This window comes from Solanum stenotomum, chromosome 4 (assembly GCF_019186545.1).
Source record: "Solanum stenotomum isolate F172 chromosome 4, ASM1918654v1, whole genome shotgun sequence".
Classification (NCBI taxonomy): Eukaryota; Viridiplantae; Streptophyta; class Magnoliopsida; order Solanales; family Solanaceae; genus Solanum; species Solanum stenotomum.
In genome coordinates, this window is record NC_064285.1 from 45,032,987 (window position 1) to 45,057,894 (window position 24,908).

Here is a 24,908-nt window from a genome sequence, read left to right on the forward strand (position 1 = left end):
ATCAACTGGGTATGAAGAATTAAGTCTTAAAACTCGTCAAGAGTGAAGAATCTTCGAGACCCACGTCCAATTTCCTAGAGCTGAAACCCTTTGAATCTTCAAGGTCTTAGAACAAAGTCTGTAAAACCCTCTAAACGTAAAACTCTCCAAAAGCTGTAAAAAGTTCGAATAATAGAAGTGATATGATATTATTACTAGAAATTTAAACAAGTATACATAATGTTTAAAAATTTGTGTTGCGGAGGACCATTCGACGCAGTTAGTCGGGATTGCTGATACGCTCGGCAATCCACGTTTTGGTTGATTTCATCGCCTTCCTGCTTTAGACTTCAACCTCTTCGCATTTTGAGTCGTTGGGCGATATGGTACTGCTTCGCGGAACTGATCGGCGACGCAACTACTACTCCATTTCATTTCCAATTGATCTTTTCCTTCAGGGCTCAACTCATTGGAACAAAAGGTGATCTCTAGGCCCATCAGCGACTCGCCAACTGGGCTCGGTGATCTTCAAGCCTTCATTTCTTCGTTCTTTTCAGCCGCCTTGTTCCTTCATGCCAAGTAGTGTCCATGCTATGCCTCAAACTCTAAATATCTGAAACTTAAGGTTTTTTGTCAGATATTGAGACAAAATATGCATTTGAGGACAGTAATCCTATCAAAATATAGCGCTAAATGAGTTTAAGTTGTGGACTCATCAACACCCCAACTTAAACTTTTGCTTGTCCTCAAGTAAAACTCAAGTTCGGTAGTCTAAAAAGGATATCTGAAACAGTGCTACCGAAAACTCAACCATGAACGTACACAACAAGACTCAACTTATTCATGCAGAATCAATTGTATACTCAAAGACTCAAGTTGTGACACACACTACACCATTTTAGGCCTATGACCACCCCAGTAAAGTGTAGCCTAAACTAGCAAAAAATGTGGCCTTTGATAAAAGGCTATACTTTTGGACTTTAAGCAACACTTTTTAGGGGGTGGCCTAAAGAAGCGTAACCTTTGACATTAGGCAACGCTTTTTAAATGTCGCCATCTTTGGCAACACTTATGAAGCGTAGCCAAAGAGGTATAAGGGCACACTTTGTTGTGATGAATTAGTGACACTTCTTTTTTATTATACTACACTTAAAAGAGTTGCCTTTGCTTTGTTATTGGTCACACTTAAAAAGCGATGCATTTTATATCTTATCAAGAGCAACACTTATAAAGTGTAACTTTATCGCTCATCTAGAGAAACACTTATAAAGTGTAACTTTTCTTATGTACAAGATAACATTGGACGTCCTACAACAACACTTTTGAAGTGTGGCAATGTTGTGTAGAATTTTTTTTAGCCACAATTTTTTATTTTTAATAATAATAATTTTTATTTGCATATATTTAATATATAATCAAATAATTAAATATACAAGTTACCTAAAGCAAAAAATTAGCTAATAATTAAATAGAAGCTATATATTTCACATAAACTTCGAGAAACATGTCTTGTACAACCAATACTTAGAAAGTGATTGCTTAAAGATCTCTACTATCAATAAATTCCAAAAAATCAAATGCATTCAAACGTATGTGACAATAGTACAAAAACTCTTCATCGTTCACTACAATAGACCGAGTTTACTTTTGGCCACATGCAATTCAAATTCAATTACCGGCATTTTCCTGCACATTTAAAATAAAATTATAAGTTAGTGAAATAAATGTGGAAGTGCATAATTGGAGTGTATTCATTGTAAGCCAACCAATCCAAAACAATATAAATATATATGCAAATCATATAGAACATTTATCGGCACGTGAATTCTGGATTACTGCATGTATTGTAAACACAAAGGACACTTGTTACATGTCTATATTGGGCAGGAATTGGGAGCTGCCCATTTCATTAATCAAGAAAGAGCTCAAGAGACTAGCTCTCACATTCAGACTTTGATATTAAGCAAAGAGATGAGGAATTTAAAAAAAAAGAAAAGAGTTGGAGGCTGCTAGGAAGAACAAAAACAAAAGGGAACAAGGCAAACAAGATTCCAGAAACCTGCAAATGCAATACACAAATAGAGTGGATGGAAACACTAGTTCACAATACCAGCAAAACAAAAAAAAGGAAATAACAACAAGCCAACTGATGAAGAATGGCAGACTCAGAAGAGAAAAGCTTACAGGCTAGTTTAACATACCATGGACTGACCAAAATCTCCTAAGGAAATATTGCAGCAACAACAGACTCATCACACAAGCATGACTACTAATTCTACACTCACTACTAATAATTTCATTGATCTTTCTATGCAGGATCAACCAAACAATCAAGAAGGAGCTGAAAATCAGAATTCAAAAGATAGCGATACAATGGAGACACAAATTAATAATAAGTCAACCATTGACAGCATGTTGGGCATGAGAACACTCACATTGACCATAGTCTAGACCATAGACCCCCTACTAGCCCGCTCAGCATCACATTCAGAATAAACAGCAAGTTCCAGACAGGTCTCAGGTTAATGCTACCAGTCAGGGTCATAAATCATTTAATATGACGTTATTTTCTGCTTTTGCAAAAAATTCAAGAGAAACCTATATCTTAAAGTTATAATAAGATCCATTTTAAATAAAATCGTAGAGTGAAATTGGTGGTTTAGCAGCATGGGAACCTGTAGGAGCCTCTGAGTATTTGGAGGTAACACAATATTCCTATTTCTTTGATTTATTTTGAGGTTGTTATAACCTTCAACCATTTTAACTTTCTTGTTCTGTTTTATTCACCGACCGCTGCTCAATCCTACTGAATTTTTTACGGACATTGTCATCGAGCATGAGTAAGATTACTATATATACTTCCTCTCTCTTTCCCTTTTCCTATTCGTCTCCATTTTAGAGCTTGACACTAATTAAATATCAATCCAGTGCAGAAAATTCAGGACAACAATGATAAAATTTTAGGGAGGCAAGATCTTATTACTCTTACCAGTAAAGCAAATAAGTGGATCAACTAGGCCCTACAGGTGATGACAGTCAACAGAATGGGAAAGATAATGATCAGACTCCTTCGAACAACAAATCAAAAGGTAAACCAAACAAGAAAAAAAGAGAAGTAATTAAAAGAAGACAACAAAAAGAAGCTGAGATACAGCATTCCAAAGTACAGGAAAGACAGATTCCTAGAAACAAGAACCAGCAGCAACAGGATGACAACTCAAACAACATCAAAACAGAGCATAACTAGCACAAGTGACAACAAGCTCACTCACAAAAATACAGCAAAGTCTCTAACCTTCTAAAGAATCTAAAAGGGACAACTTTAACTATGAGAATCAGTTTAAGCAATGAAAACTAAAACCATCTCTCACAACAACCATCATAGTTCAAAGTAGTAAAACAGCAGGGGATAAAAGTACACAACTACAACCCAAAATTAGTAGAGTCCTCCTTCAACACACTACAACACTCATACAACTAAAAATATAAAAATAAATTGGTATAGAACCTGAAAGAAGACAATGAGTAACAAAAACAAAGTAAATTTTCAAAGATTCAAGATAGTAAAATAAGTTCAGAATTTATTTACCAAGAACACCAGCTCAACTAGAAGAAAAACAATATGTAGACTATTAACAGCAAATGTGAAATATAAAATACCTTTTGAAGAACCGAATCATGAGCTGACCCTGAAGAATGTTGAAGATTTGTGCCTCTTACAGCTTGTGCGCTACTTGCATCAATAGGTGAAGCAAGATTAGATCCAACACACCCTGATATATCTTGAAAATTCAATCCAGGGTTGTTTTGCAGCAATTGAGTGAATAAATGTCGCATTTGTTCTCTCAATTCTTCCTTTAGAGTAGTGATTTCATTGGCATGCTTTTGTTTTAGATTGTTAAGTTCCTCATCTTTCTTCAAAGAACTTGTTGTCGCTGATCTATCATAGCACCTAAGTCGACCAGGCTGCTCCTTTCCAAACACTGCCCTAAATGCATAATCTGTTGTTTCCCCAGAATTTTTGGCGATTTTGAAGTTCAGCCTGTTGAACAAAATTGGCATCCATAGTGAATTGTAAGTACTATTTCATTTTCAGTCCTATGAGAGCGATCAAGAACTAAACAAATTTGACAACTTTTCCTAGCAAACAATTCAGCTACATTGACAAAGAATTGATATCTCCTCGCACAAGAAGAAGAAGAAGACATACATGATAAAATTCAATGGAGTCAAACTCCTCACAATATATAAATTTTAAGTCTGAATCAAATTCACTACTAATCCGCTGTAAAGGACTTACTATTGCAACTTGGGTATTAGCCTCGATTTCCTTTCCCGTCTTGGTACGAGTTGCAATAAACATTTCAGGCTTTGATGGTTCTTCGTTGTTGTCGTTGGTTGCACGCTACAGATTATATAAAAAAAACAAAAAAAAACATCAGTATGCTCTAATAAAGTACAAAAAAATGAAATTTAGTTTTTTTATGAAATGTCAGCTAAGTGTTACCAAATGCCACACGTACTCTTGCAAAATTAATAGGTCCCATTCAATGCATCCACTATTGTTTTTTCCTATTTTGAGAATTCATCTCGCATATGGCCTATTATTAAATAAAAAGAGATAATTCAATTGATAAATAAAAAAAGAATAGTTATGATGCAAAATATGTTGATTAGTAGAAATGCACTATTTTTGCCTTAATTGAACAGTTGGGTGTTTCCAATACTCGATCAACTGGCAGAATTAATTATCTGGAATGCCATCAGGACGTTTTTCTAGCTTATCCTCAAGGGTACTGTTTCTATCAAAAAATTTCTCTTGAACTTTTTGCTTGTGTCTCCTCCAAGCATCACGAAGACCAGTCATCACCCATTTCTTTCCTTCTACTGGAATTAGAAATTTGGACTATGCAAAATAAAATATATTTAGCTTCAGTATGTAAAAAGAAATAATAAAATATGCAATCTCAAGAGTGATTGTTCTTACATTGATATATTCCCACATGCGCTTTTTAGTATCCTTTGGCACCGCATGCCAACTAGTGTACATCAAGCTGATGAATCTAGGATTCCTTGCAATTGTTCGTATAAAGTTGCTTAATTGTGACACTATCTTATTAGTTGGTCCCACTACTTGTCCTTTATCAAATGCCACCTCCTTTCTTTCTTCCAAATTTCTTGCATGAATATCCTTACATGTTGTTTGTCCTCGAACTTTTATTGACTTCGATATTTCTAGATTGATGTAACAGATAGGAAATAAGATATTTCTTTTATAACGAGTACTAAATCTTACAAGGTTTATGACATACCTTTTGTACTACAATCAATGTCAATTTCCTCTTCGACATCACATATCATCTCCACCGAGTTCTTCTTGATCCACAAGATCATCCAATCCTTTGTTGTGTTCATTAATAATATGATCATGAATATCATGTTCCTGGTGTATCTGCTGCTTATCCAGAAACAAATCAATACTGGTAGTTGGTCGGACCGACTTCCTTTTCACTTATTTGAAGTGCAGTAGATCCTCAATATCATGTTGTACCTCTCCATTACCTAGTGTTGTTCCAGTCACATGTACTGAAGCAGCAACACCTTCCTTGAATGACGTTTGGAACCTAGAGTTATTCATAGGAAGTTTAATTCCTTTCTCTTGAATGGACTCTCCAGATTGAAATAACCTCTGTTTAGTTTGTCCTTTCCCTGCAATCATATGTGAGGTTCTAAGCTCTTCCCTTGAAGACGATTGAATTACTGATTTGTGCCCAAACAATTTACTCTTTCCTTGTTGTGGAATGAAATCCTCAGAATTCTTTTTTTTATGTGGTATTGGTGCATGCTCTTTCTTAGCTCTATCATTAGGTTCATTTGCAAGTTGTTCTCTCTTAATCTTCAACACTTGATCAGTATTGCATATCAACATCCAGATTCTTGAATGGACTTTGAGCTTTGTTTGGATTCAGACCTTTTTTCTTTAGTATTGCTGATTGATTCATTCTTCTCACTTTGTTTTAATCTCTTTGATTTTTTTCCTTGTGGTAAGTAAACCTACAAAATAAAAATGTTCTTTAAGTGAAAGAAGTAGCAGCAATATAATTTTGATAAAAGATTGACAGATGGATAGCTTATTAATTTGAAACATTTTCCTTCTTATGTCTTGTGCATCTGCCGAACTCACAAGCCAACTCTTTCCAGAATTTCCAACTCTATAAAAGTTATTGAAAACCTCAACTCCTTCTAGAATTTCCAACACTGTATTATAGCATATTGCAGCAGCTGAGTTTCCAGAATTTCCAGCACTGTATAATAATGCAGCAGCTGAGTTTCCAAAACTTCCAACACTATATATACTATAACTGAGTCTATAAGTTGTATATACACAATATCCCCGGAGCCACAACTAAACTAATATTATAACCTGTACAACCATTCAGAATACTTTACATAGAGCCACAATTTTATATATAAATACTTTACCTTCTAACCAGCTATACCAAACATAAATTACTTAACCAAATCATATCAACTAAAGAATTGTGAAACAACCAAGCTCATTTCTGTGCACAATGTTCCACCATCTCATCACCATGTACTTAAGAGGAATATAATCCTTTTAGATACCCAAGGAAACAACAAAGAATCCCCAGACCTTTCTGGCAAAACTTCCAGAGTTGAAAATGTGTTTAATAGTGTCAAGTTCAGGGGAATTACAGCAAAAACATTTTGCAGGGTCAACTCCAAAACTGGACAACTTCTCATTACTAAATTACTTAAATGTAAATAGTTGTACCTCTCTCGAAGCGACGAACTCGGGACTGCGACAAAACCAGAAACTACTTTAAACTGCAGAGCTCACTGTTCTGCCTCTAATGCCTATTGCCTGATAATAAATGGAAACAAATAAGTATATAAATAACAAACAACAAAATAAAACAATATTCATCTAGAAGTATAGGTTCCTCATTTCATCTCTTTGATTTCTTTCCCTATGGTAAGTAAACCTACAAAATAAAAATGTTCTTTAAGTGAAAGAAGTAGCAGTAATATAATTGTGATATAAGGTTGACAGATGGATAGCTTATTAATTTGAAAATTGTCCTTCTTATGTCTTGTGCATCTCCAGAACTCGCAAACCAACTCTTTCCAGAATTACCAACTCTATAGAAGTTATAAAAAAGGTCAACTCTTTCCAAAATTTCCAGTACTATATTATAATAGATTGCAGCAGCTGAATTTCCAGAATTTCCAGCACTGTATAATATTGCAACAACTGAGTTTCCAGAACTTCCAGCACTATATATTCTGTAAACTGAGTCAATAAGTTGTACATACACAATATCCCCAGAGCCACAACTAAACTAATCTTATAAACTGTAGAACCATTTAGAATACTTTACCTAGAGCAACAATTTTATATATAAATACTTTACCATCTAACCAGCTATACCAAACATAAATTACTTAACCAAATCATACCAACTAAAGCATTGTGAAACTACCAAACAGGCTCATTTCTGTGCACAGTGTTCCACCATCTCATCACCATGTATTTAAGAGGAATATAAACCTTTTGGATACCTATGGAAACAACAAAGAACCCAACACCTTTGTGGCAAAACTTCCAGAGTTTAAAATGTGTTCAATAGTGTCAAGTTCAGGGAAATTACAGCAAAAACATTCTGCAGGGTCAACTCCAAAACTGGACAACTTCTCATTACTTAAATTACTTAAAGGTAAATAGTTGTACCTCTCTCGGAGCGACGAACTCGGGACTGCGACAAAACCAGAAACTACTTTAAACTGCAGAGCTCACTGTTCTGCCTCTAATGCCTACTGCCTGATAATAAAAGGAAACAAATAAATATATAAATAACAAACAGCAAAATAAAACAATATTCAGCTAGAATTACAGTTTCCTCAATAAAATAATAATCAGATAAGAAGCCAACATAAATTACTTAACCAAACAACAATTGGGCGGATGAAAAAAGCCAACAAAATACTTAAACATTATAGCGATCTGATCTTCAATTCCATATATTACATATCTTAATGTGTTTGCACCAAAAAAACAATTAATTTACAAAAACAGTAAGTGAGCACTATATGGTCATCACAAAAATAATGTTACTCATGGTGCGTCGTCTTCTAACTCTTCTTCAGACTCATCTTCAAACGGATCTTCATACTTATTTTCAGACTCTTCTTCATGCTCATTTTCAGACTCGTCTTCAAACTCATCTACAAACTCATCTTCAAACTCCTCTTCATACTTGACTTTAAGTTGTTGAGTAAGAAATTCCTCCGAAGGCACATCAATATTTTTTTCTCGTACATCAGTACTTGTTAAGAGTACTTCACCATTATCTTTTGGTATATGTGGTCCCATCAAATGTTCAGATGGCTCGTTTTCATAACCTCGTGGGAGATTAGATTCAACTTCATCACCCATGTTAAACAAGTCTCTCGGAACGGTCTTCATAACATAATGTCTATCTTGATCATATGGATCTTGCATATAGAAGCGTTGGTATACTTGAGATCCAAGCACAAAAGGCTCTTCCTAACAGTATCTCTTGTTAAAATAGACATAAGTAAGGCCATAAGCATCATTTTCAACCTCATACCAATCACACTTAAATAGAACAACCTTGAAATGACCGTAATAGTCTAATTCAACAATATCAACTATTCTGCCATAATAAGTCAAAACTGTAGCAATCAGATTTTTATCCTTTGAACTTGCAAAGCATGTAGTTGAGGCAACTAGTGTAACACCACTATTTTGTGTTTTACACCTTGCATCACGCTGCCAAACATGGAATCTATATCCTTTGATGAGATACCCAAAATATCTTTTTTCAATGGAATTTGGTCTTCTAGACAATTGTTTTATCAAATCAGGCACATCCTCTTGCACAACACGAGTTTCAAACCATTGAGAGAAGTTTTTGCAATGATTCTTGGCCTTGTTCCATTTAGATCTTCGTGGGTGATTTTTAACCTCTTACTCATGCTTTCTACACAACATGTACTTTTTTTTGTTAAAATAATAAATAAAATAAGTTAAAAATTAATTATACAAAAAGAATACTATATTCAAATTAAGGTACCTAATATATTCTTGAACCTCGTCATAATTTCCCAATAACTATGCATGTGCTTGCCCTAGTCACTTGTTATCTAAAATGAATGGATCAGTTTTCTTTGCTCCTAAAGGAACTCCTTTGTTAGGAAACAAACTCACAGTTTTTGCATCACTTGGGTCACATTCATCATTATTTTGGGTTCTTCTGTTAAATCTGGTATGCACACCCCTATGCAGATATTTACAGAATAAATTCATAGAATCTATTCCCACTCGTGTCTCTGCTATGCAACCTTCTGGATAACGTATGTTGCGGATGTATGACTTAAATGTACCCATTTCTCTTTCAGTGGAATATATCCATCGATTTTGAACTGGACCTCCTAATCTCACTTCATTCGCCAAATGGATAGGCAAATGAATCATTATATCAAAAAAAGGAGGAAAAATTCGCTCCAACAAATTTATTGTTTCTATGATCTCTACTTCTAAGCAATCTAGTTCCTCCAATGTGATTACTTTTTGACACAAACGACGGAAGTAGGAACTAAGACGAATCAAAGGAATAGCCACATGATCAGGAAGAATGCTTTTAATTGGTATTGGAAGCAAGTAATGTAACATGAAATGAGCATCATGGGTTTTATAATTAGACAGTTTTCTCTCATCCAAGTGCACACACCTAGATATATTGGAGGCACTACCATCAGGTAACTTGGTTGTCTTTAAAACTCCACAAAAAAATGATTTCTCTACATTTGTCATTGAGAAGCACACCTTTGCAAACTTTGTTCTCTTACTATCTTTTGTATCTTTTGGATGAAGGTTCTTCCTGATTCCCATATCTTTTAAATCATACCGGGCTTTTGCATGATCCTTTGTTTTGCCAGAATATCCAAAAGAGTTCCAAGTATGCTATCAACTATGTTCTTCTCTATGTGCATTATATCAAGGTTATGGCGTAACAAGTTGTGCGCCAATAAGGTAATTAAAAAAAAATTGACCTTTTTTTCCATGGGCCATCATTTGATCTTTTTCTCTTCTTTCCAAACACATTTTCAAAATCATGTAAGTTATTAAGCACATCATTTCCCTTTAAGAAAGGTGGAGGAGGCCTGAATTCAGTTTTTCCACTGAAAGATCTTTTGTTAGATCTCCATGGATGATCCATGGGTAGAAAATCAAGCTGATCCATATAACACATTTTCTGACTATGTTTAAGATAACGACAATTAGTGCCATAGTTACAACAAAGGCAAGCAAACTTTCCTTTTGTACTCCAACCAGATAACATAGCCTATGCAAGAAAGTTATTGATTGTCCACAGAAGAGCTGCCCGCATTTGAAAAGTTTGATTTCTTGAAGCATCATATGTTTCAACCCCAGAAGCCCACAATAATTTTAACTCATCTATCAATGGTTGTATCTAAATATCAATGTCATTTCCAGGTGATCGCTGCATAGGTATAAGTAAAAGAAGTATAGAATATTCAGATTTCATGCACATCCAAGGCGGTAGGTTATACACCATCAACATAACTGGCCATGTGCTATGTGATATACTCATGGTTCGAAATGGATTGAATCCATCACTTGACAAGCCAAGTCTCACATTGCAACAATCTAGTCCGAAATTTGGATGCAACCTATCAAAATGTTTCCATGCTAAACCATCAGCGGGATACCTTAACTTTCCATCTTTAGAATGCTCCTCACCATGCCACCTCAAAGAATCTGCCGTCTTTGAGCACATAAATAGCCTTTTGAGTCTAGGAATTAATGGAAAGTGTCTCAAAGTCTTTGCTGAAACTCGATGTTGTTTTTTCTAAAGGCTCAAGCTCGCTATCAACTTCAGGAGATTTAATATATCATGAAGCTCCACAAGTATGACAAAATTCATCATCCTTATGATCATTCCTGAACAACATGCAATCATTGGGACATGCATCAATTTTCTCATAATCAAGATCAAGATTCTTAACCATAGACTTGGTTTTATTGTAAGATTGAGGACTGTTCAACTCATGCATCGCCTTTTTTAATTAATCTAAAAGAGAAGTGAATGATTCATTGCTCCATCCATGTAGACACTTCAACAAATATAAATGAAGTGTGAATGATAATTTAGAGAATCATGTACAACCAGGATATAATTCTTGGCTTGCCTCTTCAACTAAGTTATAGAATTTCTTGGCATCTTCAATTTGACCATCATACACTCCTTCAGCCTATGCAACATCTCTAAATTAATCATTCAACAACTAATCAATATCATCACGCGAGTAATCCATATCATCGTCAACATTCAAGTTGATATCCTATTCCCCGTGATTGATCCATCTAGTATAGCCTTTAACAAATCCATAGCAGATTAGATTATCATACACTACATTCCTTCGAGTCCAACGAATATTACAACATTTTGCACATGGACACTGAATTTCCTGCCCTTGAGGATCTCCATAAGAGTAAGCAAAATCTAGGAACGATTCAACACCAGCAATATACTCTTTGCTTTACCTTGCTAAATCCATCCAATCTTTTGATGGCATATTTGAATTCCTAAAAAAGATATTAATAGTTAATCTTTCAATAACAATTATTAAACCATTAACTACAAAAATTTATGTCATCAGAATCATGCGTTATGAGATGATCAGATTCATAGTGAGTATCGAGTACATTGTTACCATTCTTGTTTCTAATATATACATAATAATAACTACAGAAATGTATGTCATTATTTCAAGGATGAAATATAGTCATTTTACTGTTAAGAGATAAGAAATACCTTGCTTTTCATATTTGCATAATATTAATTTCCTCTCAGCAAAACCTGAAATAGTTGAGAAGATCTCTTGGTTTAGAAAAAAAATTTGATTAAAATGTGCATATTAAAACTACAGAAAAAATAATATAGTTACATAATGGGTTTGCAAATTGCAATCCACATCCATATTAGAAACCAAATTAAGTAAAACACACAATCCCTTCAAAGTTCACATTTGGAGCTTTTTTGCTGCCTTTTTTTGAAAAGTTCACCGACATATTGCTTTGAAAAATCACTTGATGAACTGGTGGACTATGAAGCACAATAATGAAGCTCAAAAGATCATGACTCAGTACCTACATATCTTTATTAGTTGGAATTTATGGAAAAATAGATGCCCAACTAAATATGGAGGTTAAAAGTCTAGTATAGTGAGGGTGAAGTTCTTAAAAAAATTATTTAACTCATATTTATACAATTCTCCCCCCCGCCCTCCATTTTACTTCATCTCTACTCAAGTTGTTTATACTTTATAACAACAATATAAAGAAAATGACACTAAAATACACTTAGAAAATGACTTTAGAAACCACCATCATAACAACAAATACGCACCCTGACAATCACGATGTCTCAGGTTGGAACTATTACACGTTGGAACTTACTCAAGGGTGATGGGAACAAATGCAGACATCTTGATGGACGATACCATCAAAAAACATTATTACTGATACTTACTGATGCATAATACCTTTATACAGGCAGCAGGACAAGTTTGAGTGTATATTTATATGTTATCCGAGATATACATTACATGGATTCATATGTTGCTTCCTCTTTATAATTGACATTGCCACCTCTAGTTTCTCGGGTACCTTAAATACTTTTTGTTTCAATCTTATCCACTTTGCAACAATAATAGCTTTATACAAGGCAGCATGACATCTTATTTCTTTTTAAAGGAGAAATACAAACTGCAGCATGCTATTATTGCATAAATTTGTGGAAAACATGTCTTTTACTGTGTATTCTAGCAGATTGCAGATTAGTGAAGCATATGTATTAATCAAGAGCACATAGGATATGCTTGGAACATAAAAACAGGAATATACCTAAGCATATAAATTTAGTTGACAAGAATAAACAAAATGAGGAAGTTTCTTTCTTTATAAGAAGACACAATGAGACTATTTAGAACTAAAATAATCACTTTTCTACAGAACATGCCTTCAGTTTTATTGGATAGTTGTACAAAAGTTCATCAACTAAATTGATGTTTCATCTACTCAGGTTCAAAATATTTCACAAGCCAATATCAAAAAGGGAAACTTATAAGACATATATTGACGACTAACGAACTAAAACAATTTCTGTTCCTAGCTATATAACATGTCTAAACTTATCATTTGATAGTTGTACCAAAGTCTTTCACCTAAACTGATGTTTGATCCATCCATCCGTTATCAGGATTACAAGCTCACACCAAGATGCAGGTAAGTGAACTCCAATTCTCACAGTGGAAAAAGGGGAAGATGACACACATTGACCAAAGTAATCAATTCCTTCTTATTCTCCTCTTCAAAACACAAAACAAAAATTCAGTCAATAGAAAAGAAGACTATTTTTAGTACTAGATTATTAGTAGAGTAGCTACTTACGCTTGATGAAATCTGTATTAGGGAGAAGAGAATCGTAGGTATCGCCAGCTTCAACTCTTTAGTTGTCAGAGAAAGACGACTTAGCTTTAGCTCAGTTCTTCAGAGAACTTCAGCTAGTACATTCAACATTCAAGAGAATAAAGAAACTATTGTCAAAGATAGTCAGCCTATTTATACGTAATACAACTATGAGCTAGAGTCCTAAAAAACAACAAAATTCGTATCAACAACACAAGAATATCAAAACCCTAAGTTAAAGTTTAAAATTTCAAAGATGCACAAAAATATCAGAACCTTAATGCTATAATTTAGACTTTTAAAGATAGAATTTCTTGCCTGATAAACTCTATTCCAACAACCATAAATCTTTAAGACGTGAGGTAGCTTCATCTATGGAGCATTTTGTTCAGTTTTCAACAAGAAATTTGATGGAACAACTCTTCAACAAGGAATCTGTGAGGAAATCGTGTTCTTCAGCTCTTCAATCTTCAACAAGGAATCTGCGAGATGAAAATGGTGTTCTTCAGTTCTTCTTGAGAGAAAGCGTATTGTTCTTCAGTTATTTAGTTGAAAATCGTGTTCTTTAGCTGAAGTTTGACGGAAATTTGTGAGGGAAATCGTACGTGTTCTTCAGTTCCTCTCGAGAGAAAAGCCAATTTCTTCAATTCCTCAGCTAAAAATTGCGTTCTTCACTTTAGTTTGTTGTCCAGATTTAGTGTGGTCGTAGGCCTAAAATGGTGTAGTGACACCATTATCAAAGATTCTCAAGCTCACTATAGTTGATTCAAATGCAAGTTCAAGCTCAACAATGGTATTTGAATGCCCCTCACACAAAGAATGATTCCATATTCACACAATGATTTGATCATTTGAAGTTCCGGAATCAAATGCAACACTCACTCTCACAAAGAAGAACATAATACATGCTTTCACCTATAAATTTTCCCGTATTTTCTAATTGACAATTGTTTCAACTCACCCAATTTCACGCCCCGAGCTACCCCTGAGACGCGGACACGGGACCTAGGACCACAAGTGATCCCAAGCTAACCCTGCTGGCATGATCATGAGCATACTAAAGATAATAAACTGATGCGGAAGCTAATTCATAAATAAATCTGAAAAGATGGGAAACACCCATATACTATAACTGAATATATCAAATCTGAGAGTTTAATACAAACGAAATATCAAACTCAAAATACTAAGCTGAATCTAACTGTGTCTGAAATAAGCCTCTAAACTGACTAGAAATGTTGGGACATGCCCCAACAAGGTCTAGCAAAACTAAAACTAAAGACTAAAAACGATAAAGATAAACATGTCACTAGTCCTTGAAGAATGAGGACTCACCACCGATGCTGCTGAACTAAAGATTAGGAATCGATCTAAGCGTGATATGGATGCTGAGAACCTAAACCTACATCACGAGAAGATGTAGCGCACGTATGCGTCAGTACATGAAAGGTAATGAGCATGCATGATAGAGTAAAACTGAAATAACATATAACTGAGCAAAGCCATAAAGCAATGAAGTAATCTGGACATGATATAGATACTGAAAATACTGAATACTGAGCTAACTGATGCAATGACCAAATTTATAACATGCTGAGACTGAATACTGACTGTACTGAAATATGGTCATTGCAAAAGAGTCTAACTGAACTGTGGGAGCTACTAATAAGCGACATAAAACCACATGAGCTAAATGTGGAGTCCGATGTATACACCCCATCGAGAGGACCTAATATACCCTGCCAGAGGTATAAAGGCATGCTTGCATGATCACTAAACTGATGTTGCCATAGAAGGGACTTACACCTACGTGGCTCGTAGTTCTAGACTATATGGGTACGCTGAACCCTAGTCCAACTCAGTATTATGCTACTCCCAATGGATTAAGTAATTAATACATTAAGACTGAATTTCTGTAAGTTACTGGATAGCTCGAACTGAACATGCAAATTGAGAATGCAACAATTAATCTGATAATGATGCATTCATAAAGTGAGGCATGTATATCAGAATACTTAAATATCTGACCTAGCAGGTGTAATTCAAGAACTAAAGAAATACATAGCTAGGGTTCTGAAGTTCATGCAATAAACTGAGAAAAAACATGATAATCTAATTTGGAACATTTAAATAACTAATTCTTGATGATCTGCTGAAATTCTAGAAACCCTAGGTCTGTTCATAATCATGGAATCAAGAATCTGACTGAATTCTAGGGACCTAATGGGCGAAAGGAACCCATCGGTGAAATCCCACATACCTGGTGAAGAATTCCACGGAAAAATCTTTCAATTTCGGGGCTGGAACTGAAGAAATCTCGCTGCGTTCTTGAACTAGGGTTCTTGACCTTTTTCTCCTATCTTGATTTATAATTTTCTAAATTTTGATTAATGATTTTGACTAATGTAAGTTCTAGTTATGTTTCTAGGCTTAAACTGACTAAAACCTCATGATTTAGGGTTTAAATGACGTATCTTAGGGGTTAAATGAAATAGGAAAAGACCAAAAGACCCCTGACTTAACTGCTGTCGGTGTGATCGACGAATTAGACTGACGGGCCGTCATTCAACCGACGGTCCATAGATTGGGTCCGTCGATCGAGTCTGCCCGACAGAGCTTCACTAAAATAAGCATAACGTTTTACTCAGAGGTTGGAATTTAGGAAAATCAGTGGCATTTGAAAGATAATTCAATTAGCAATCTAACAATAGGTTGGGTAAAGGTGGTCTTGATTAATTGACATAGACCACGGACCGTTGTCTGATGTACGGACCGTGGGTCTGTCCATGATTCGAGACTTAGCTGATTTTTCTGAGCTTGGCTGGGGAGGGGTTGTAGTGGTGAACCACGGACCACCAGCACGGGCCGTGGTCTGACCTACGGTCCGTGGATTGCAACCATGGGTTGCACCTGCAAGTTTTCAAAATCTGCATTCTTGGCCTCATTCGAATACTGGTGTTACATTATCTCCCCTTTGGGACCATTCGTCCTTGAATGAAGTCTAAACTAGCCGAAATAGAGGGAGAGGGCTGCAATCCCTACCACTAAACACTGAGAACTGAATTTCTAACTGAACTGAGTTCCAAGAACATGCAAATACACGTAAAATGCAAGTACAAACTGAAGGAACATGATTCTAAGACTGAATTTTTGCATGAATGACTGAAAAACTGAAGAGGAACTATTACCTCAAGCTGGAATGGAATTGGAAGGAAATAGGTGAGGATAGGATGCTTGGACTTCATGGCTGCTTCTGCTGCCCAAGTAGCTCTCTCTACGAACTGACTCCTCCACAAAACCTTGAATGTAGCGAATTCTTTGTTTCTCAACCTTCTAACCTGATGATCGAGAATCTCAACTGGTACATCCTCATATGAAAGGCTATCTTTCACGGCCACACTCTTTAATGACACTATGGATGTTGGATCACCAACACACTTCTTCAAAAGAGAAATGTGAAATACTGAATGTACTGCTGCTAAGTCCGCTGGCAACTCTAACTCATAAGCCACTTTACCAATCCTTTTCAAGATCCGGTAAGGGCCTACATCTCTGGGACTGAGCTTCCCTTTCTTGCCAAATGTCATCACCCCTTCATGGGTGACACTTTCAGGAAAACCCAATAATCAACTTGGAACTCTAGTTCCCTTTTTCTCACATCTGCATAAGACTTCTGGCGACTCTGAGCAATCTTACGTCTATGTCTAATGAGTTGCACTTTCTCCATAGCATCAAGGACCGAATCTGGTCCTATCAAGGCTGCTTCACCTACTTCAAACCAACCAACTGGAGATCTACATCTATGCCCATATAATGCCTCATAAGGGGCCATCTAAATGCTGGAATGGTAACTATTGTTGTAGGCGAACTCAATAAGAGGAAGGTGATCGTCCCAACTACCCTTGAAGTCTATCACATAAGCTCTCAACATGTCCTCTAAGGTCTTAATGGTACGCTCTGCCTGACCATCCCTCTGTGGATGAAATGTTGTTCTAAGGTTAACCCGAGTACCAATACCCTTCTAAAATGACTTCCAGAAATGAGGGGTAAACTGAGGACCTCTATCTGAGATGATAGACAAAGGAACCCCATGCAACCTCACAATCTCATTTATGTAAAGCTTGGCATAATCCTCCACCGAATATGTAGTCTTGACCGCCAAAAAGCGAGAAGACTTAGTAACCCTATCAATAATCACCCAAATGGAGTCATGCTGTCTGTGAATACGAGGTAAACCTGTGATGAAGTCCATGTTGATAACTTCCCACTTTCTAGTACGAATGTCAATCTTTTGAGTCATACCTCCTGGTTTATGATGTTCTACCTGTACTTGTTGGCAATTGGGGCACTTAGCCACAAAGTCTGCTGTATCTCTTTTCATACCATTCCACCAATAGACTTCCTGCAGATCACGGTACATCTTAGTGGCCCCTGGATGAATAGAATATCTGGAATTGTGGGCTTCTGCTAGAATATGTTGTCTCAATTCACCCACATCAGGAACATACAATCTACCTTGATAGCGAAGTACACCATCTCCCCCTTGCGAGAAAACCTCCACTCTCTGATTGTGGAGTGCACCCTTAAGCTCAAGTAAGATTGGAACATTGTCTTGCTTTTCCTTAACATCTACTACCAAAAGAAGATTCTGCCCCATTCTGAACCATTACACCACTATCTGATATGCTCATAAGACGAATTCCTAGGCGAACAAGTCTATGAACATCCTTTGCTAGCTCTCTTCTTTCTTCCTCAACATGTGCTACACTACCCATGGATAGTCTGCTAAGAGCATTTGCTACTACATTCGCCTTACCCGGATGGTAATGCACGCTCATATCATAATCTTTGAGGAAGTCAAGACACCTTCTTTGGCGAAGATTCAACTCTTTCTGGGTGAATACATACTGGAGGCTTTTATGGTCTGTGAACATATCTACATGAACACCATACAAGTGTGTCTCCAAATCTTGAGTGCAAAAACCATTGCTGCAGGCTCGAGGTCATGAGTTGGATAATTCTTCTCATGTACCTTAAGTTGTCTAGAAGCGTAAGCTATAACCTTACCTCCCTGCATCAACACACAACCTAGGCCGACCCTCTGGTAGAGTCAAGATAGAAGATGTAGTCAACCTAATTTTTAGTTTTGTAAAGCTTTTCTCACAATCATCTGACCATTGGAACTTAACCTTTTTCTGAGTTAACTTAGTCAATGGAGAGGCTATGGATGAAAATCCTTCCACAAACCGTCTGTAATAGCCTACTAGACCCAAGAAAGTTCTGATATCTATAGCAGAGGTAGGTCTGGGCCATTGTTTTACTGCTTCTATCTTCTGGGAATCTACTCGAATTCCTTTACTAGACATAATATGCCCAAGGAAGGCAACTGATTGTAACAAAAACTCGCACATGTAAAATTTTGTAAATAACTGGCGATCTTTGAGAGTTTGGAGAACAACTCTCAAATGACTTGCTTGTTCTTCCTCATTCCTAGGGTAAATGAGGATATCATCAATAAAGACAATAACGAACAAGTCCAAGTACTGCTTGAGCACTCTGTTCATGAAATCCATGAAAGCTGCAGGAGCATTGGTTAGTCCAAATGACATAACTACAAATTCGTAATGATCATACCGAGTTCTGAAGGCTGTCTTCGGAATGTCACTATCTCTGACTCTAAGCTGATGATACCTTAATCTGAGGTCTATCTTTGAGAAATGACTAGCACCCTATAGTTGGTCAAACAAGTCATCAATCCTGGGAATAGGATACTTATTCTTGATTGTGACTTTGTTCAACTGCCTATAGTCAATACACATTCTGAGACAACCAACTTTCTTCTTCACGAACAACACTGGTGCACCTCATGGCGAAATACTGGGTCTGATGAAGCCCTTATCTAGAAGGTCTTTCAACTGCTCTTTCAATTCCTTAAGCTCAGCTGGAGCCATTCTGTAAGGAGGGATAGAGATATGTTGGGTATCTAGAAGGAGATCTATTCTAAAGTCGATTTCACTTTTGGGATGAACTCCAGGAAGATCTTCTGGGAACACTTCTGGAAACTCACTGACTACAGGAACTGACTCAAGAGTTGGGGATTTAGAACTAGAATCCTCAACCCGAACTATATGATAAAGACAACCCTTAGAGATCATCTTTCTGGCCTTAAGGTAAGAAATGAATTGACCCAATGGCGCTAGGTTACTACCCTTCAATTATAGGATTGGTTCGTCTAGAAGCTGAAAACGAACAATCCTTGTTCTACAATTGACTGAGGCATAACAGGAATGTAACTAATCCATGCCTAGAATGACATCGAAGTCTACCATTTCTAACTCTACAAGATCTGCTAAGGTGACTTTCTGAGAGACTGTGACAGGGCAATTTCTGTATACCCGTCTACCTATAACTGGGTCACCGACTGGAGTAGAGACGGAGAACGGTTCTGAGAGAATTTTTGGGCTAACACTGAATTGGACTGCTATATAAGGAGTTACAAAAGAGAAAGTAGCCCCTGCATCTAACAATGTATAAACGTCAAGATCAAAGACTCGTAACATACCAGTGGCTACATCAGGAGAATTTTCCTGATCTTGACGAGCCTGAAGAGAATAGAGCCTGTTTTATCACTATCCACCACCAGTACCAGATGAGTTACCCTACTGAGATGGGCGACCTGCTGGTGCTGCTAAAGTTGTAGACTGAGCTTTACCATTATTCCCTCCTTGACCCTGTCTAGAAAGACAATCCTTCAATCTATGACAAGACTGACCACACCCAAAACATCATTCCTTACCTGCAAGGCACTCACCTGGATGGTTCTTACTACACTTCGGGCAAGTTAGGTAAGTTTTGGTGCCTGAAACACTACCTTGAGACTTAGAGCCTGATGCCCTACCTTTCGGATCATTACGGAACTTGGGGGATGGAACACTAGCTGATGAAGGGGCTGGAGTCGAAGACTTCTGCTGAAACTGTGAGAGATTTCCACCACCCAATTTCTGTTTGGAATACTCATAGTTACCTGTTTTTGCTTTCTTAGTCTCCTTAGCCTGTTCCCTAAGCTTATCACCCACAACCTGCTGAGCATGAGTCATGAGCCTAGAGATGTTCATGTCTCCCAACAACATAGGATTCCTACACTCTGTCTTCACTAAGTCTGACACTCCATACAGAAACTTATTCATCTGAGCCCTGAAATCAGCAACCATGTGAGGAGCATATCTGGAGAGTTGGTTAAACTTGAGCCCATACTCTTGGACAGACATGTTACCCTGTCTTAAGTTCATAAATTCCTGGGCTCTTGCTTCTCTCAAATCTATGGGGAAAAACTTATCTAGAAAGGTTTCGCTGAAACATTACCAAGTAATAGGAGCAGCATCTGTACCCCTGTTCTCCTTCCACTAAGTGTACCAGATATGAGCCACATCCTTAAGTTGGTAAGATGCCAACTCAACCCGATCATTCCCAGTGACCTGCATTACCTCAAAGATCTTCTTGATCTCATCCAAGAAATTTTGAGGATCTTTACCAGTCTGCGATCCTAAGAACTTAGGCGGATTCATCCTAACAAAGTCACGGACCCTTGCTGCTGTTGATCCACCATTTACATTCACAGGAGCTTCAACCCGCTGATTGTTCTGGTTAGCGACACTCTGAGCCAACATCTGAATCGCATTCTTGAATTAAGCATTTGAGACTTCCTGATCCGGAACTGGAGGGGCTGCGTTTGCGTTCCTGGCATTCGCATTCTTGGAGGTAGCTCTACGAGGAGGCATAATCACTGAAACGTAGAACGTTGAGTTAGAGCGGAATTAGATCATACCTTACGCACGATAACAGTAACAAGAAAATGAAGATTTTGCCTAAGACACTTTGTAGCCTCCCTCTCATTAGATGTGGTGCGCACTACACACCCATGGAAAGGACTCTACCTAGTACGGCTTTTCAGACATCATAGGACACTTAATCCTAGTGCTCTGATACCAAGTTTGTCACGCCCAAAGCTACCCCCGTGATGCGGACACTGGACCTAGGACCACAAGTGATCCCAAGCTAACCATGCTGGCTTGATCATGAGCATACTAAAGATAATAACTTGATGTGGAAGCTAATTCATAAATAAATCTGAAAAGATGGGGAATACCCATATATTATAACTGAATATATCAAATATGAGAGTTTAATACAAAAGAAATATCAAACTCAAAATACTAAGCTGAATCTGACTATGTCTGAAATAAACCTCTAAACTGACTAGAACTGTTTGGACATGCCCCAACTAGGTCTAGCAAAACTAAAACTAAAGACTAAAAACGATAAAGATAAACATGTCACTAGTCCTCGAAGAACGAGGACTCACCACTGATGCTGCTGAACTGAAGATCGGGAATCGATCTAAGCGTCATCTAGATGCTGAGAACCTAAACCTACATCACGAGAAGATGTAGCGCACGTATGTGTCAGTACATGAAAGGTACTGAGCATGCAGGATTGAGTAAAGCTGAAATAACATATAACTGAACAAAGCAATAAAGCAATGAAGTAATCTGGACATAATAGAGATACTGAAAATACTGAATACTGAGCTAACTGATGCAATGACCAAATTTATAACATGCTGAGACTGAATACTGACTGTACTGAAATATGGTCAATGCAAAAGAGTCTGACTGAACTATGGGAGCTACTAATAACCGACATAAAACCACATGAGCTAAATGTGGAGTCCGATGTATACGCCCCATTGAGAGGACCCAATATACCCTGCCAGAGGTATAAAGGCATGCTGGCGTGATCACTAAACTGATGTTGCCCACAAAAAGGACTTACACCTACGTGGCTCGTAGTTCTGGGAATATATGGGTACGCTGAACCCTAGTCCAACTCGGTATTATGCTACTCCCAATGGATTAAGTAATTAATACATTATGATTGAATTTCTGTAAGTTACTCGGTAGCTCGAACTGAACATGCAAACAGAGAATGCAACAATTAATCTGATAATAATTCATTCATAAACTGAGGAATGTATAACTGAATACTGAAATATTTAACCTACCATGTGCAATTCAAGAACTAATGAAATACATAGCTAGGGTTTTGAAATTTATGTAAGAAACTGAGCAATAACATGATAATCTGATTTGGAACATTTAAATAACTAATTCATGAAGATCTGATGAAATTCTAGAAACCCTAGGTCTGTTCATAATCATGGAATCAAGAATCTGACTTGGGCGAAAGGAACCCACTAGTGAAATCCCACATACCTGGTGAAGAATTCCACGGAAAAATCTTTCAATTTCGAGGCTGGAACTGAAGAAACCTCGCTGCGTTCTTGAACTAGGGTTCTTGACCTTTTTCTCCTATCTTGATTTATAATTTTCTAAATTTTGATTAATGATTTTGACTAATGTAAGTTCTAGTTATGTTTCTAGGCTTAAACTAACTAAAACCTCATGATTTAGGGTTTAAACGACGTATCTTAGGGGTTAAATGAAATAGGAAAAGACCAAAAGACCCCTGACTTAACTGTTGTCGGTGTGATCGACGAATTGGACTAACGAGCCGTCATTCAACCGACGGTCCATAGATTGGGTCCGTCGATTGAGTCTGCCCGACAGAGCTTCACTAAAATAAGCATAACGTTTTACTCAGAGGTTGAAATTTAGGAAAATCGGTGGCATTTGAAAGAAAATTCAATTAGCAATCTAACAATAGGTCATGGGACACATAATTCATTTTGTCCTAAGAGCTATGACCATTTGAATTTGACCCATCAATAATTTTTAGCTAACTGGTTGTTGACCCTCATCAACGGTCAGACCTACGGACCGTGGATCGATTGACGGTCCGTGCTGGTTGACCGTAGTTTGTGTCAGAGGCTGGGTAAAGGAGGTCTTGATTCACGGACATAGACCACGGACCGTTGTCTGATCTACGGACCGTGGGTCTGTCCGTGTGTCAAGACTTATCCGATTTTTCTGAGCTTGGCTGGGGAGGGGTTGCAGTGGTGAACCACAGACCACCAGCGCGGGCCGTGGTCTGACCTACGGTTTGTGCATGGCAACCGTGGGTTGCACCTACAACTTCTCAAAATCTACATTCTTGGCCTGATTCGAATACGTGGTGTTACACCCAAGATCAAAAAGGTCTTTCCAAGGCTTGTAATGGGGCTGCGTGCAAAGGTATGTTCATTTAGGCTTAGTGACTTTCATCCTCGTGAAATGTGGTGCTTTCAACACTCCCTTTCCTCTTCTTTCATCAATTTCTTTAATGCTCATAAGTCATCCCATTATTCACTTTCCATTGATTGCTTTGGAACCCCATTTCTTTTGTACTTTATTCCACAACTTTTTCATTCTTTTCTTTCTTTTTTTGTATGGAGGGTTTCCATTTTTCTCAACACCATGGGTTAAAGGGGACTTTTCTTGCACTTATCGACTTGTCTTTTCTTTTTCACCACACCCCCAACTTAGGTTTTTGGCATAAGTGGGCTATTCAATCAACCACGAATCACGAGGATTATAGGTAACGAATTAAGTAAGGTCATATTTTCATCAAGTTTCTTCCAAAGAAATGTAAGGCTCAAGGGTGTTCAAAAGAGGTTCACACACTCACAAGGTAGGCCACAAAAGAGGTATATGTCGAATTGGTTCACACTCTTCGAAGTTGCCTCAGATCATATCAAGAGATAGCCTTACTTAGTCGATCGAACCAATGGGTCAAATTCTAGGTGTTATCATGCATGGTTCACAGTAAGCTCATCACACAAGGCATCAACACCAAAGTCAAACAAGACTCCACACTTTCGCTATTATGCAACGTTCATCACAAGAGAATCAATTCAGTAATTTGCTAGTTAGAACGTGATGTAACGAGTTCACATATTGACTATGTACCTTCAATTGGTTTCATTATAGCCGCATATTCTTGTTCGTTCAATTATAAGAACTATTTGAGTCATCAATATTGATCAAAACAGAGACTCAAATTTGCTAAAGAACATCCACATTCCACACATTCAAGAGGTGGATAAAATTTTAAATTTTTTTGGAAGGGTCAAAATCATTAACAATTTAAAATAAAAGGAGCCACATGCTCAAACATCCACAAGAAGTCGTGTAAAATATAACATTATGATTCAAAACCCAATAAGAATGTAGCACACAAAGGTGGGATACACCCCACCACAACAAAAAACATTTGTCCTCAAATGCAAGTAACATAATATCTATAATTTAAAATAAAGAAAGAAAGACAGAGAGGGAGGTAAAGAGGGGATCCTATCTAAGCAATTGCTCCATCTATCTATGTATCAGTGCCTGGGGTATCAATTTGGCTTCGGGACTCAGTACTCAGGGTCACACCGGAAGGACCAGGTCCA

General features: G+C 37.2%; 1 pseudogene; it reads right to left on the minus strand.

Annotated features, from left to right (window-relative positions):
* Positions 1-3,098: 3,098 nt before the first annotated feature.
* LOC125861518 (uncharacterized) lies at positions 3,099-4,568 on the minus strand (annotated as a pseudogene).
* Between the last annotated feature and the right edge of the window lie 20,340 nt (positions 4,569-24,908).